The following is a 15,004-nucleotide window of genomic DNA, read 5'->3' on the forward strand; positions in this document are numbered from 1 at the left end:
TGAAACGAATAGTGCTCCATTTACATGCTGACCATCTTGTATATTATCTATTTTTAAGTCTTGTAAATATTGTAGAGAAATAGATTGTAGTACCCTTAGAATAGGTAGCACACGACAGTGCGCCTTTGGGTACATGTTCCTTTGTATTAAGTTTTGTTTAAATAAAAAAAAAAAAAAAAAAAAGAGAGAGAGAGAGAGAGAGAGAGAGAGAGAGAGAGAGAGAGAGAGAGAGAGAGAGAGAGAGAGAGAGAGAGAGAGAGAGAGAGAGAGAGAGAGAGAGAGAGAGAGAGAGAGAGAGAGAGAGAGAGAGAGAGAGAGAGAGAGAGAGAGAGAGAGAGAGAACCTAAGGCTAGTGTTGGTAAGGCTCCAGTTAATCCTTATTTGGAGAACGGAAGGTATGCACCACCACCACCATCACCACCACCACCACTACCACCACCACCACCACCACCACCACCACCACCACCAAGAGCAAGGCGATGGTTACTGATCCTTTGCCGCGAACCCAGGTACTTTAATCCCCTACACAGCACTGGTGGGAGATGGGTACATTAAACATGGCCCTTTAAATACAGGTGAGCGGAGAGCAGGGCCAGGTGAGAGGAACATAGACAGTCTTTTTATACAAGAAGGGAAAGCTGGTCAAGGGCAACAAAACGAAAAAAGAAAATGTCCACTTAGTTGCCGGTCCCCTTGCAAGTGTTAATAGTCTGTGATCCTTTGAGCTTTCATGGGATTTGCTTTTGTAAAGGCAATTAGTGGTTAGTGTCGTTTCTAAGGGCTTCTTTCTTTCTGGTGGTGCTGGAATCGTGTTAAGCTTTTTTATTATACTTTTGTTACCCCTGGCCAGTTTCTTTCCTCTATAGAAAGAATAATGATAGCTAATACAAAAAAAGAGTAATTTAATTTCTAAGGGCATTTTCTTTGTTGCTATTGCTTGAATTGTATTAAGCTTTTACCAGAACAGCAGAAACACCTATAAAATTCCATCTAACATCTAGAACACACGTTGAAAATACTTAAGGCATTGAAATATTTAATTCTCAAAGATATTATTCTAACTAATGATACTGGAAACTTGTCACACTATCACTAGAACCACAAAAACACCCTAGCAACATAATCAGCTATTAGAAAATCATGTAAAAAAAGACACTGCAACATAACACCAAGCTATCTAGAAACATAAATCTTAAAACGAACTTGTCACATTTCAGTGGAGGAAGAAGAGGAACACAAACAGAACACAAATGAAACACAAACTAAAGAACATGAGGAAGAAGCGAAAGAGGACCTAAAAAAAAAAAAAAAAAAAAAACACGTTAGATATACACTACATTTAGAAACACAAGCTTTAAAACGAACTTGCCACATTTCACAGAGGAGGAAGAAGAGGCGAATACAAATGGAATACAAAGGAAAACAAACGAAAGAACAAGAAGAGGAGAAGAAGGGGTAAGGAGGAAGGGGGCCGAAGCGTGCTGGCGGTAGCATAGTAGTAGTATATCAAGGTGATGAAGTGCGTCGGGATGGAGACGGTGCATATCAAAGGCGAATCAAAATGTTAAGGGTGGTCGTGTTATGCGTCCTGCGTCTGGTTGTTGAGACAGAGGACAGGACGCGCGTTGCATGCCAAGGGGCCCCGTGGTGTTGGTTCTCTTGACAGCCGCTTACCCAGCTGAGTTCGTAAAGGAGGAAGAGGAGGAGGGGGTAGTGTATAGACGAGTTAAGGAGTGAAAGAAACGGTAGGGTAGCAAAAGAAGTTGATTAGGAGAGAGGAGAAGGTGGATAGACATGCTTTAGTGGATTAGAACGCGAGTGAAAGAATGAAATTAATTGAAGGATAGCAAGAGAAGTTGACTGGAAAGGAGAGGGCGGGTAGACATACTTTAGTGGATGAGAAGGCAAGTGGAAGGGTGAAAAAATGGCAAGGCAGGAAGATAAGTTGATCGGAAAAAAAGGATAAGATGGATAGACATGCTTTACTGGATGAGAAAGTGAATGAAAGAGTGAAAAAATGGTAAGGTAGGAAGAAAAGTTGATTGGATAGGAGGATAAGGTGGATAGACATGCTTTTGTGGATAAGAAGGCGAGTGGAGGAGTGAAAGAAACAGAACAATAACAGGAAAAGTTGATTGGAAAGGAGAAAGTGGGTAGACATACTTTGGTGGATGAAAGGGTGAGAGAAGCAGGAAGGGTAGAGTAGGCAGGTGAAATGAACGGCAGGGCAGCAAGAAAGGTTAACTGGAAAGGGCTAGGAGGAAGGTAGAGTAAGTAGGTGTAAAGAAACGGCGGGGCAGAAAGAGGAGTTGATTGGAAAGGGACAGAAGTGAAGGACAAGAGAAGGAAAAAGAGATTGAATGTGAGTTGATAGGATGAGATGACAGAAAAGGAGTTTATTGGGTGAAATAAGAGTGGGAAATATGAAAAAGAAAAAGAAAAGAGGGAGAAGAAAAGCTAAGAGGAGGGGTGAAAATGGAATAGATGATAATAGAAAAGAATGAGAAAGAAATAGGAATACAAATAAACATAACAGAAATTAATAGAAAAGCAGTAAGAGGATGAACAAGTAAGGAAGAATAAAAAGAGATAGGAAGGAAGGAAGATTTCAAGACAGAAGAAAGATGAGAGAGGAAGAGAGAAAAGAGAGAGACAGAGACCAGAGGATCCTTTGCAACAAGAGAACATGGAGAAGGTAAGGAAGAACTGGAGGAATAGAAAGAGGGAAACTAAAACGTGAGGAAATGTGAGAGGGAAGGAAAGAGAGAGAGAAAGAGGCATAAAGTGAAATGGGAGAGAAAGAAAGGAGGTAGGGAGAGAAAGAGAAACATGGAACAACAGAACACAGACAAGTGGGAGAGTAGAGAGGGGAGGTTTAAAAAGATGGGTATATAGAAATGGAGGAGAGAGAGAGAGAGAGAGAGAGAGAGAGAGAGAGAGAGAGAGAGAGAGAGAGAGAGAGAGAGAGAGAGAGAGAGAGAGAGAGAGAGAGAGAGAGAGAGAGAGAGAGAGAGAGAGAGAGAGAGAGAGAGAGAGAGAGAGAGAGAGAGAGAGAAGGAGGAAGATTACGAGTAGAGGGTGGAATGATGGGAATTCGAGAGAGAGAGAGAGAGAGAGAGAGAGAGAGAGAGAGAGAGAGAGAGAGAGAGAGAGGCCTTCTCTCTCTCTCTCTCTCTCTCTCTCTCTCTCTCTCTCTCTCTGTGTGTGTGTGTGTGTGTGTGTGTGTGTGTGTGTGTGTGTGTGTGTGTGTTGGAGCGTGTGGATGCTGAGAGAGACCTGCTGGTTCTTATTCCTAGTGACTGGCGGGAGAGGTAAGGCCGCCATGCTAATTATTAGTGAGTGACTAGAAATTTTATGCTGGAGGAGGAGGAAGAGGAGGAGGAGGAGGAGAGTTAAAAAAAGAAAAGAAAGGATACAACGCATATACTATCAATCCACACACGCGTTATCACAATCACACACACACACACACACACACACACACACACACACACACACACACACACACACACACACACACACACACACATTAGGTAACCACGAACAGGTGCGTGTTGCCTTTAGTGATTATCAAGACTCATTCCATTTAAATATTCTTCTCGCTTGACCAGTTTTACTTCACCGATATTAACAATGACGGAACACACACACACACACAAGCACACACACACACACACACACACACACACACACACACACACACACACACACACACACACACACACACACACACACAAACACGGAGGTTGCTAGACATATCCTCCTTTTTTTTCTGGCGTGTAGGATTAATTTCTTTTGGTTTTTTTTGTATATGGATTGGCATTTTAGTGTTTATTTTCTTTTATATTTCTTGTTTCCCTAAGCCAGCGTCCCTCTTATATAAACACACACACACACACACACACACACACACATATATATATACACACACAACACCACCACAACAACACCACCCATCATCACCATCACCTCTCACCTCCACAGTAGCGTCACAGCTATCAACCAATGACGAGGCAGGCGCTGTGACGTCATGGAAGCTCAGCCAATGGGAGGCGATGAGCTGCGTCACCTTCCTGTCACATACTCGTGGCGGCGGCGTGTCGCTTCAACTCCTGACGGGAATAAGAAAAGCGACGTGTGTTAATTTGTTACCAATAGACATGAGGATGGTTGCCACTCCCCTTCCTTCTCTCCCTCCACTCTTCTCGACTCACCCTCACCTCCTCCCGCCTCCTCTCGTCTTCTCTCCACGCAACAGGACGTAGGAATGTATCGCCAGGGGGACAGGGGGATAGCGGGGCAGGGGGAACAAGAAGGAGGCGCCCCAGCAAGCAAGGACGACCCCAGGGTGAGTTTTTGGCGCCACCTTAGTTCGGTCCGTATTCAGAAACGCTTTGCCCTCTCACCACGACTATTTTCCAAGGCCACAGGGATGATTAGCGCGGTTTTCAAATGTTTCTCCAATTAATAATGTAGAAATCTTGTCATTCTGCCTCTAGAACCGTAAAGACACTATAAAAACTCGTGGAAATGTATATAAGACCTTTTTGAAATAGTACATGTGAAACGCAGAAGTGTTTGAGAATACGAGCCTTTGTAGTGAGTGGGAATTGTGTAGCTAAGAGTGTTTTATTTCTTCTGTTCTCTCCTTCCGTTCTCTGACTTTCTTCCTTGTTTCTCCTCTCTTCTTGTCTCTCTTCTTCTCTATTTCTTAGTTCTTTTTTCTCTATTTACTTTTCTTCTTCCGTGTCCAGACTTTCCTATTCCTTTCGTTCTCTCCTCTCCTTTAACCTCTCGTCTTTCACCTCTTCTCTATTTCCTTCTTCCTTCTCACTTTTTCTCCTTATTGTCTTGTTTTCTCCTTTTCATGCCCCTTTCTCTATCTTTTTCCTTTTTGTCCTTTCTCCCTATTTCTCCTCCACTAAAGAGTCAAAATACCAACTTCTGTCTTCTTTCGTATTTTCTTCCTCCGTTTCGTCCTCTTCTTCCCCTTCTTCATCTTCCTCCTTCTCCTCCTCCTCCTCCTCCTCCTCCTCCTCCTCCTCCTCCTCCTTCTCCTTCTCCTTCCAATAGGTGAAAACACATACCCTTCCTCCTCTTCATTCTTTTCTCTTCTCCTTCCTTCTAGTTATTCCCTTCTCCACCTCCTTCTCCTCCTCCTCCTCCTCCTGCTCTTCCTCCTCCTCCTCCTCCTCCTCCTTCTCCTCCTCCTCCTCCTCCTCATGCTTCTCCTTCTTCTTCCTCATTTCCTTCTCCTCTCCTTCTCTCCTTCTTTTGATTCTCCTCTTTTTCCTTTCCCTCCCCTTCATTCCCTCCTCTTCCTTTTCTGTATATTTTTTTTCTTTTATCTCCTATTCTTGGTTCCCTTCTATTTACTTTTCCTTCTTCTTCATTCTCTCCTCTTCCTCCTCCTCTTCCCACTCCTGCTCCTCCTCGGGGATTTCAGTGTGAGGGACACATTTCATACACTCCTTCCGGGAATAAGATTTCCTGAAATTTCACAAGATTACGTTTGCTTTTCTCCTCAGACGTAGACTAGGTGACGGGCGTTCGCATGCTACGAGGGGAGGCAGAGGGAGGGAAGGTGCGTGGGAAGGCGCTTGGGGAGGGAGAATGAGGCGGTAATGAGAGGGGAGGTGAGAGAGCATTGAGGGGAAGGAGGGAGAGTCTTAATGAGGAAAGGAGGGAGTAATGGTACCAGTGAGGGGAAAAAGTGCACTGACAGGGAGGTGGGAGACGGGAAGTGGTGAAAAGGTAGGTGAGAGAGAGAGAGAGAGAGAGAGAGAGAGAGAGAGAGAGAGAGAGAGAGAGAGAGAGAGAGGGGTAGCTGTGAGAGGTGAGGTGAAGGAAGGGAGAGGAAGAGAGAGGAAGGGAGGTAGGAAGGACTGCCTAACGTAGATAACAGTTCCCCTTGCCTCTCCATTCTCTCTCTCTCTCTCTCTCTCTCTCTCTCTCTCTCTCTCTCTCTCTCTCTCTCTCTCTCTCTCTCTCTCTCTCTCTCACTGCCTAGGAACTCAAGGTTACCTCTCAACACGCCACAATGCCACTCTCTCTCTCTCTCTCTCTCTCTCTCTCTCTCTCTCTCTCTCTCTCTCTCTCTCTCTCTCTCTGATTCCTGTGTACTAAGCTGTCTTTCCTCTTCCTCCTCTTCATCTTCCTCTTCCTCCTCCTCCTCCTTCCTTCTCCTCCTCCTTTTCCTCGTCCTCCTTCTCTGGTGCTCATGCCAGTCTGTACCCAGTTCTCTCCTTCCTTCTATTCTTATCCGTTCTTCTCTTCATCTCTTCCTTCCGTGTTAGTTTATCTCCTCTTCCTCCTCCTCCTCCTCCTCCTTCTCCTCTTTGTGTACGTATCTCCTTACCTGCATCCTAGTATTAGATTTCCCCTTCCTTCCTTCCTTCCTTCCTTCCTTCCTTCCTTCTCCATCTCCTCCAGCCACCTGTTTCTCTCTAAATCTCTATTCTTCTTCTGTTTATCATCCTCTCCACAGCTTCTCCTTCGATCGTTCCCTCTTGTCGCCTTTCCCCTTCAAGTCATCCCTCAGAAAACCAACAGAAACAGGTGTATTACTGAAGAGTCTCATATACTTTTCATTTATAAAGTTACTGTTGTATTTTTGTCTCTCTCTCTCTCTCTCTCTCTCTCTCTCTCTCTCTCTCTCTCTCTCTCTCTCTCTCTCTCTCTCTCTTACCTACGCCTCTTCCTTACCTGTGTGTTAGGTCATTATGGTAATCATCGTTAATTAAGCTGCACGAGAAGTCACGCATTTTAACGGCCAAGTAAATAATCACGTTACTCTCACATTCAAGAAAAGGTGAAGTGTTTTTTTAAGGTCGTGAGAAAATAATGGTGCCGGAATGAAATTAAATAGAAAAAGTTGAAGTATTCTGGATTTATTTGCAGTTGTTGGAGATTCTTTTTCTTCTTTCTCTCTAGTAACTGGTTAATGGGAAGGATTGGGAAGCGTTTTTTCAAGAGTGTGAGAAAATAATGGGGAATTAAATTAGATTAAAAAACAGAGATAAAAGGGATTGACTTGGATGCTTTTCGAGTTTGTGGGGTTTTTGTTCCTATCCAGTAACAATTAAAGGGTAAAAATTCAGAGCAAGACACGTTTTTTGAAAGGAAGAAAATAATGATGCTGGAACGAAACTGAATACAAGGCGTAAATTGGGCTTATTTCGATATTTTTGCTGTTATTCTTCTTCTCGGTTCTCTACCAAGCAACAATCGAGTGGTAAAAATGTAAAAGAAGACAAGGCTTTTTTTTTTAAGTACACCCGAGAATAATGATGCAGGAATTAAACTTTTAAGACGATGAGAAACTAACAGAATAAGAATATATATATAAACACACGTATTTACTTTCATTCAATAACACTCTAGTAACAAATTTGAGCGAAGCCACGCCCACATAACAAAAGACTGAATGAAAACCTCGATACAAAACCTAAATAGAAAACAAAGCCAAAAATATATAATTAAACACAACGCACTCATCTTTTACCCAATTGGCGGTGAAAGATCGAAATGCAGAGAGATGATTGGTTGGCGAGAAGGTAAGCACGTTTCCGATGACCAATTAGCGAGCAGTGCCAGGTGAGGTGAATATCATTGCCAGTGCCTTTGTTGAGACGCGGGAATCAATAGGAAAGGTGAGGTGATACTAGGTAGCAGATGCGGAGGTAGTGTACATAGCAGTGTATTGCTTTCATATAGGCATTGTGAGAAGGTAGTAGTAGTAGTAGTAGTAGTAGTAGTAGTAGTAGTAGTAGTAGTAGTAGTAGTAGTAGTAGTAGTAGTAGGGATATCAGGAAAGTAGAAACAGAAAAAAAACAGGAGATATAACAGACAGTAGCAGAAGGAAGGTAGTAATAGCAGGTGTGGAAGGTGCAGCAGCAGAGATAGCAGCAAGAAGACAGTGACAGCAGTAAAAGGAGCAGATGTAGCAGTAGGAAGATAGTAACAGTAGAGAGAGTTGTAGAAAGCTGCATGGGAACAACAAACAACATTGAAATCAAGATAGTAAGAGCAGTAATAGTAATAGGAGAGACAGTGATAGAAACAGCAGGGACAAGAGCAGCGGCAACAGGAAGATAGCAGGAACAGTAACAGTAGCAATAGAGACAGTAACAGAGATAAAAGCAACAGACATGAACAGCAGCAGTAGGGAGAGTAGCATTGCCAGACCACAGCAACACACTAGGCAGGAAGGCAGGAAGGTAGGGAGACAGCGTCAGTGAGGCAGGCAGGCGAAGGTCGTGAGGGAGGGAGGCAGGCCGCAAGCAAGGCCATAACAGGGTCGAGTTACTGTCAGTCCAAAATATTACGGCCACCAGACAGCAAAGTGAGGAATTATGCTACTGAAAAGTTATTACCGAGCCAAGTTACGAGGGCGCTCACTCATACATAAGTTATTACCACAGGGAGGTGCGCTGGTCGTGGGTCAGCTGGTATTTGACACTAGAAGTAAGGTGTAATAAGGTTCAAAATTACCTGTAGTGCTTCTGAGGTAGTCTGAGGTGGTGTAGGCGAGTCTCCCTCGCCTTGCCCTTCGCGTTAGGCACCGCACAGGCTACTCCTACTGACTGACTCTATTCTCCGCCTTAGTTTATAGTTTCCAAAGGTATACAGCGGCTACCTGGATCCCTTTAAGGTGCAGTTGGTCCCAGGTGATGGAGATGTGGAAACTCAGGTGTTGGTGCGGTAGGAATTCATTTGTGAGACTCAGAAACTCCGACTTGTGGCAGATCTAGTACAAACTGCTACAGGCTGCCTTTGCATCCCACAGCTTGTCTGAACCCTCACTCATTCACTCACTCACTCATTATCCCTCGCGTCTCTATCTTTCTCCCTCTGATTAACCTTCCCACTGTGAAATTTTCCCATTATAACATATTTTTGCATGCCTGTTTATTGTGCTAATGATTGAAAATAGTGCCGTTGTCATAGTAATCGAAATGAACAAATACCAGAGAAAGGCCTAAAGAAAGATTACCATACCTTTTAAGACAAAAAAATAACTTCCTATTTTCAAACTCTATATAAAATTTCCTAGTAGTATAAGTGAAAGGATTTAGGAATGACTGCCATCTACCTTCAATTCTTAAGCCATTTACAGAAAAAAAAAACAGATTCGTCCCTTTAAGACAATACTCGTCCCTCTAAACACAGATTCGTCCCTCTAACACAAAACTCGTCCTTTTAAACAGAATCGTCCCTCTAAACACAAAATTCGTCCCCTTAACACAAACTCGTCCCTCTAACACAAAACTCGTCTCTTTAAACACAGACTCATCCCTCTAACACAGACTCGTCGCACTAAACACAAAACTCGTCCCCTAACACAAACTCGTCAATCTAACACAAAACTCGTTCCCTAACACAAATTCGTCCCTCTGACACAAAACTCGTCCCTCTAAATACAAACTCGTCCCTTTAACACAACATTCGTCTCTCTGACAGACTTCTCCCTCTAAACACAAATTCGTCCCCTTAAACATAGATTGGCCCCTTAAACACAGACTCGTCCCTGTAAACACAGACTCGTCCCTCTAAACACACATTCGTACCTCTAACACAAAACTCGTCCCTTTAAACTCAGACTCGTCCTTCATCTCTCCAAACACAGATTTGTCCCTCTGAATACAAATTCGTCCCTTTAATTAACTCGTCCCTCTAGCACAAAGCCGTCCCTCTAAGCACAGACTCGTCCCTCTAAGCGCTAAAGGTCTATAGAGTGACTGCCGACTTTCCTGATTTTCGAAGCCAGGTAGGGAAGAAACGCCGACTCGTCCCCCGCGTTGAACAATAGCGTGAAGTAAGAAATTCCCGTGCTGTGAGTGAGAAATAGCCCCATAAATCTAAGCAGTGACTCCCTCTGTTAGCCCCGCGGCGCCATGACAAAGGAAATCAAGCTAAGTGGCGCTGGGGTCCCACAATCCCTTGCTTCCCCTCTCCTCCTCTTCCTCCTCCTCCTACTCCTCCTCCTCCTCCTTCTTCCTTCCTCCTCCTCTCGGGCAATTCATAAGCAATTAATTCACGCTAACAAATCCCCCTTTGAGAATCATGCCCAGGACACCGAAACCCACCTCCTCTTCCTCCTCCTCTTCCTCTTCTTCCCCAGGGTCAATTCCTCCCCGTACTCCAGACCACTTCTCAGGTAATGAAATCTGCGGTTAATCTACCTGACGCACCTGACTAACGTGAGGAACAAGGTCAGGCTGGAACACAAGCTTTCAGGAGGGACGAAGGAAAACTGAAGGTGGTAAATAAATGATACGAATAACACTGAAGACGAAAAAATAAATGAAAAAAAGAAAACAGGATTCACAGAGATGCTAATGATGATGTAGCGAGAAACGTAGAGCAGGCGTGACAGGGACAGGTAAACTAAGACTAATGACTGATGGGAATATAACCTGAGAGAGGCGCAGGAGAGATTAAAATAGCTCTTGAGGGGCGTCAGATATTCACCTCCATCCATGCCACTCCGGGGAAACTCTCAGAATCTCTCGCGATCATTTCTCGTTGCACTAATGAGCTGCTCGTTCCAAGTCTAATGAGGATTCACTCATTAGAAATTCGAATGTGAGGCGCGGCGCTGCTGAAAGGAAGGTGCGATGTATGAGGGAAGGTGTGTGTGTGTGTGTGTGTGTTAGAGTAGGTGTGTGTGGGAGTAGGTATGTGTAGAAGTAGGTGTGTGTGAGAGTGTGGGAGAAAGAGTAAGTCTGCGTGTGTGTGTGTGTGTGTGTGTGTGTGAATGTGTGCGTGTGAGAATACGAATGAGGAGCAAGATAGTAAACGTACGGAGGAAAACAAGGAAAGACAAGAGAGGGAAAAGAAGGAAGAAGGAAAATATAAGAGATGAGAAGAGAAGAGAAGGAGAGGAAAGATGAGAAAAATTAAAACGAAGATAAGAGAGAGAGAGAGAGAGAGAGAGAGAGAGAGAGAGAGAGAGAGAGAGAGAGAGAGAGAGAGTAAAGAAAACGGAAGCAGGGTAAAGGACGAGTAAGTTATGGCGCGGACTTGGCACCGTTGCACCCACACTGGAGATAAGACCAAGCGTGACATATGGCAACACTGTCACTAGTTTGAGGCAACAGGTCACGGAAGAGATAAGGCGTGTGTTCTCTCCCTTCCCTCCCCTTCCCTCCCCTTCCTTCCCTTCCCTCCCCTTCCCTCCTCTTCCTCCCGGGTTTTCTCTCCTGACCATCAGATTTTTTTCCATTTCTATTCAACTTTTTTATTTTTATACAAACTTTTTCCTCTTATCAAATTAACAGGATTTTTTATTTTTCCTTCAATTTTTTTTATTTATTTTCCCTTTTTCTCCATTCGTTGTTATTGTTTATATGTATTTCCTTTTTTTTTCATTCTCTTCTTTTTCTTCCTTCTCTTTCTCCCTCTTCCCTTTCATCTACTTTTTCTTACTTTTATTACGTTTACTTTGTTCCAATCTGCGTCTCTCTCTCTCTCTCTCTCTCTCTCTCTCTCTCTCTCTCTCTCTCTCTCTCTCTCTCTCTCTCTCTCTCTCTCTCTGGATGAAATGAAGGTAGTTGTTCTCGCTTGGTGTTTATCTTACCTCTCTCTCTCTCTCTCTCTCTCTCTCTCTCTCTCTCTCTCTCTCTCTCTCTCTCTCTCTCTCTCTCTCGGCACCTAAAGCTGAGTAAAGGCAGTGAACAGCACTCTCTCTCTCTCTCTCTCTCTCTCTCTCTCTCTCTCTTGGCGCCGTCAATGAGAACAATAAATACGGAAACCTATGTGTGTGTGTGTGTGTGTGTGTGTGTGTGTGTGTGTGTGTGTGTGTGTGTGTGTGTGTGTGTGTGTGTGTGTGTGTGTGTGTGTGTGTGTGTGTGTGTGTGTGTGTGTGTGTGTGTGTGTGTGTGTAGGATTAGTAACAACAAGTGTATTCAAATTCTCAACAAACCTTTACCCGTACTTAACTAATGAAAATTAATAAAACACTTCAATTAATTACATGAGGTGAGAATACATGAGGTAGGCTGTCTCTCTCTCTCTCTCTCTCTCTCTCTCTCTCTCTGGGAAGCACGAGGGAAAAATCCTTGTCTGAGCTGAAAGACAAAGTTTCCTTCCTAGTGAAAGTAAAGACCACCACCATGACCAGTACCACCACCACCACCACCATTACCAGTACCACCACCACCACCACCACCACCAGTACCACCACCACCACCACCATTACCAGTACCACCACCACCACCACCATCACCAGTACCACCACCACCACCACCATCACCAGTACCACCACCACCACCACCATTACCAGTACCACCACCACCACCACCATCACCAGTACCACCACCACCACCACCATTACCAGTACCACCACCACCACCACCACCATCAGCACACCACCACCACCACCACCATCACCAGCACCACCACCACCACCACCACCATCACCACCACCACCACCACCACCATTACCAGTACCACCACCACCACCACCATCACCAGTACCACCACCACCACCACCATCACCAGTACCACCACCACCACCACCATCACCAGTACCACCACCACCACCACCATCACCAGTACCACCACCACCACCACCATTACCAGATCCACCACCACCACCACCACCACCACCACCACCACCACCATCACCAGTACCACCACCACCACCACCACCATCACCAGCACCACCACCACCACCACCATTACCAGTACCACCACCACCACCACCACCACCACCACCACCACCACCACCACCACCATCACCAGTACCACCACCACCACCACCACCATCACCACCACCACCACCACCACCACCACCATCACCAGTACCACCACCACCACCACCACCATCACCAGTACCACCACCACCACCACCACCACCACCACCACCACCATCACACCACCACCACCACCACCACCAGTACCACCACCACCACCACCATCACCAGCACCATCACCACTACCACCACCATCACCAGTACCACCACCACCACCACCATCACCAGTACCACCACCACCACCACCATCACCAGTACCACCACCACCACCACCACCACACCAGTCCACCACCACCACCAACACCACCACCACCACCATCACCAGTACCACCACCACCACCACCATCACCAGTCACCACCACCACCACCCACCACCACCATCACCAGTACCACCACCACCACCACCATCACCAGTACCACCACCACCACCACCACCATCACCAGTACCACTACCACCACCACCATTACCAGTACCACCACCACCACCACCATCACCAGTACCACCACCACCTCCACCACCATCACCAGTACCACCAACACCACCACCACCATGATCAGTACCACCACCACCACCACCAGTACCTACTCAGTCATCCGTCACCATCACCACCACCATCACCACCACCACCACCACCACCACCACCACCACCATCACCAGTACCACCACCACCACCATCGGGAGCTGTCCACAGGACAGCTTCCGATATACGCATCAATCCATCTTCTGTAGAACGCCTCAAAAAGCCTATATTGAAATTCTCTCTCTCTCTCTCTCTCTCTCTCTCTCTCTCTCTCTCTCTCTCTCTCTCTCTCTCTCTCCATGTATTTTTTACAATCCATTGCTCACAGTTTGTGTATGTTTGTTTGTTTGTTTGTTTGCTTCTGTCTTCCTTTCTTCGCGATATTTGAATGTGTACAAAAACGGGAAAAGAAAAATGGTTTGTTTCTTTAGCATTTCTCTAACAAATTTTATTCCTTGTCACTTGCTTTCTTTTTTTCTTCGTTCGTTTTATATATTTTTTCTTCCCTTTTCTCTATTTCTCTCAGATTTATCAATGCATTCCCTCCTCAGTCAGTTTCCCCTTTTTCGTTCACTTTTCTTTCTCTTTTTTTCTCTTTTATATTCTTTCGGACTTTTGAGTTGCACTTTTTACTTTCTCTTTCCATAACTTTCCTCCCTTTCACTCACCTTTCCCTCTCCCTCTTTCCCTCATCCATTTCCCTCACCGTCCCTCTTCCCTCACTCATGTGTCTGCTATCTTTTTTCCTCTCGATTTTCATTTTTTTTCCTTCTCTCTCCACGTCTACTAGTTTAAAAGTCCTTGTGGCACCTAAGTTTTGTCAATATTTTTTTCGTTTATCCCATGAAAGCTGCAGAAATCGAAGCAAGAAGTGACTTTGGACTTTCCGATATTAAATGAAGGGTTTCCAGCCGAATGAGTGTCAAAATAAGAGAGATTTACCTGAATATAAAGGTAGAAATGAAGGAAAGGTAGCACGAACTCACCTGGGGAATCAATTAACCTCAGGGTGTAAATCTTGTAAAAGGTGAACAGGACACCGAGTTGGAATTAATTAAATGTATACTGAAGTGAATTCTGGGAGGTGGAAAGAGGAAAAAAAGTATTAATTTCGTCTGTAAGAAGTTACCTCGTGCGCACTGACGGGAAATGCCATGGGAAAAAAGCTTAAGGCGAAGGGAACTTTATATTGAGGGAAAGTTCTGTTTTTTTCCCCTCACATCAAAGGGAGTCTGAAATCCGGAGCGAGGGAGAAAATAGGAGGAAAGTGAATGCTGGCTATTTTGAGGTTGAATGTGTAGTTGTGAAGTTGTGAATTTGCGATCTTGTTCTCGCATCATCTCTCTCTCTCTCTCTCTCTCTCTCTCTCTCTCTCTCTCTCTCTCTCTCTCTCTCTCTCTCTCTCTCTCTCTCTCTCTCTCTCTCTCTCTCTCTCTCTCGTGTCCCAGGTATCGACAGGAGGACACGACACAACCTGAACAACAGCGGTAGTCATGGCGACGGCCGCAGGGTGTGTGGCGCTCGTGCTAAATATACCTGAGGCTTCCGTCAGTACCATTCTATATATCACTTGTACATGCGACACACACACACACACACACACACACACACACACACACACACACACACACACACACAAACACAAACAGGCACGCATACACACACGCGACATCCCTCACGTTTATTGGTAAAATCACTATTCAAAAACGTATTTATTTGACAGCT

General features: G+C 44.9%; 1 protein-coding gene across 3 annotated transcripts in view; it reads right to left on the bottom strand.

Moving 5' to 3' along the window:
- LOC123510627 (probable glutamate receptor) overlaps positions 1-15,004 on the bottom strand; it is a 63,121-nt gene that overhangs the window by 40,554 nt on the left and 7,563 nt on the right. For 2 of the 3 annotated variants that reach the window (XM_045265912.1, XM_045265914.1), the window contains exons 1-2: positions 8,494-8,592; positions 3,977-4,112 (exon numbers count right to left, since the gene is read on the bottom strand). The gene's annotated coding sequence lies outside the window, so the exon portion shown is untranslated. Of the gene's footprint in view, positions 1-3,976; positions 4,113-8,493; positions 8,593-15,004 lie in introns of those variants that run through there. The other variant, XM_045265913.1, reaches the window with a different exon arrangement.

The sequence above is a fragment of the Portunus trituberculatus genome, chromosome 29 (assembly GCF_017591435.1).
Source record: "Portunus trituberculatus isolate SZX2019 chromosome 29, ASM1759143v1, whole genome shotgun sequence".
Taxonomy (NCBI): Eukaryota; Metazoa; Arthropoda; class Malacostraca; order Decapoda; family Portunidae; genus Portunus; species Portunus trituberculatus.